At 38.8% G+C, this 1,810-nt stretch overlaps 1 protein-coding gene and 1 non-coding gene across 5 annotated transcripts in view; one reads left to right on the forward strand and one right to left on the reverse strand.

Annotated features, from left to right (window-relative positions):
* The window catches only part of Cluap1 (clusterin associated protein 1), a 70,488-nt gene that overhangs the window by 32,773 nt on the left and 35,905 nt on the right, over positions 1 to 1,810 (reverse strand). The window lies entirely within an intron of this gene.
* Positions 864 to 970, forward strand: LOC111815802. The gene has a single exon (XR_002820437.1). It is a non-coding gene; the product is annotated as a U6 spliceosomal RNA (small nuclear RNA).

Below are 1,810 nucleotides of genomic sequence, written 5' to 3' on the forward strand. Positions count from 1 at the left end.
AAAAAAAATCAGACCCCCAAACTTAAAGACATTCCAAAAATGGGCCTGAAATGAAGAGATATTTCTCTGATAAAGAAATACAAATAACAAATAAATATATGAAAAAATGTTCAACATCACTGGTCACTTGAGAGATGCAAATTAAAACAACACTGAGACTCCATCTCACTCTAGAAATCATGATTATCATCAAGAGATCAGGGTTGGGGAGATAGCTCAGTAGAATAAAGTGCATGCCTGGCAAACACAAGGTCCTGAGTTCAATCCCCAGTACCACAAAGAGAGAGAGAGAGAGAGAGAGAGAGAGAGAGAGAGAGAGAGAGAGAGAGATCAGCCAATAACAAATGGTGGTGAGGATCTGAGGAAAAAAGAACCCTTTTCCATTGTTGCTGGAAGTATATTGCATATAACCACTACAGAAATCAGTGTAAAGATTCCTCAAAAAACTAAAACTAGTATGGGCTGGGGATATAGCTCAGTGGCATAAGCACCTGACTGGCAAGTCCAAGGTCCATAGTTTGCTCTCTGGTGTCTCAAAAACAAACAAACAAACAAAAAACTAAAACTTAAGTCAGGTGTGGTAGTACACATCTATAACCCCAGCACTTGGGAGGTTAAGGTAGAAAGATCATTGAGAGTTGAGATCAGCCTGGGCTACAAGGTGAGCTCAAGGCCAGGATGAACTACATAGTGAGACCCTGTCTCAAAAACACCAAACACGGGGGCCTGCCCCTTAGCTCAGTTCTTTAAGTGGCTGCTTCAACAAAGCAGTCAGGCTCAGGTGGCTGTGGTTCGATCCCCACAACACAAGCCAGCCAGTCAAAAAAAAAAAAAAAACAACAACAACAAAAAAACACCAAACAGTGCTCACTTCGACAGCACATATACTAAAATTGGAATGATACAGGGAAGATTAGCTTGGCCCCTGTGCAAGGATGACACACAAATTCATGAAGCGTTCCATATTTTTACAAGAAATTTACAGAAGATGTAGTCCCTATACTCCTCAAACTCTTTAACGAAATTGAAAAGGAAGCAATCCTCCCAAAATCATTCCTGGAAGCAAGTATTATACTGATACCACAACCAGGGAAAGATGCAACTAAAAAAGAGAACTATAGGCCAATCTCCCTCATGAACATAGATGCCAAAATCCTCAATAAAATCCTAGCAAATAGAATACAGCAAATCATCAAGAAGATCATATACCATGACCAGGTAGGATTCATCCCAGGGATGCAAGGATGGTTCAATATTTGAAAATCTATAAATGTAATACACTATAACAATAGAGCGACAGATAACAACCACATGATTATCTCCACTGATGCAGAGAAGGCTTCTGACAAAGTCCAATGCTCATTCATGTTCAAAGTCCTACAGAAAATTGGAATAGATGGCCTCTACTTCAATCTGATAAAAGCCATTTATGAAAACTCAACAGCTAACATAATTCTTTTTTTTTTTTTTTTTCGGAACCGGGGGTTGAACTCAGGCCCTTGAGCTTGCCAAGAAGCGCTTATTCCACTGAGCCATCTCCCCGGTCCCCATAATTTTAAATGGTGAAAAATTGAAATCTTTTACTCTTAGATCTGGTACAAGATAAGGATGTCCTCTATCACCACTCCTATTCAATATAGTTCTGGAATCATTAGCTGGAGCCATTAGACAAGAGAAAGAAATAAAAGGAATAAGAATAGGTAAAGAAGAAGTTAAATTATCATTATTTGCAGATGACATAATACTTTACTTGGAAGACTCAAAAAACTCCACCAAGAAGCTACTAGAATTAATACAGAAATTCAGTAGC

The sequence above is a fragment of the Octodon degus genome, unplaced genomic scaffold, assembly GCF_000260255.1.
Source record: "Octodon degus isolate 3935 unplaced genomic scaffold, OctDeg1.0 scaffold00021, whole genome shotgun sequence".
Classification (NCBI taxonomy): Eukaryota; Metazoa; Chordata; class Mammalia; order Rodentia; family Octodontidae; genus Octodon; species Octodon degus.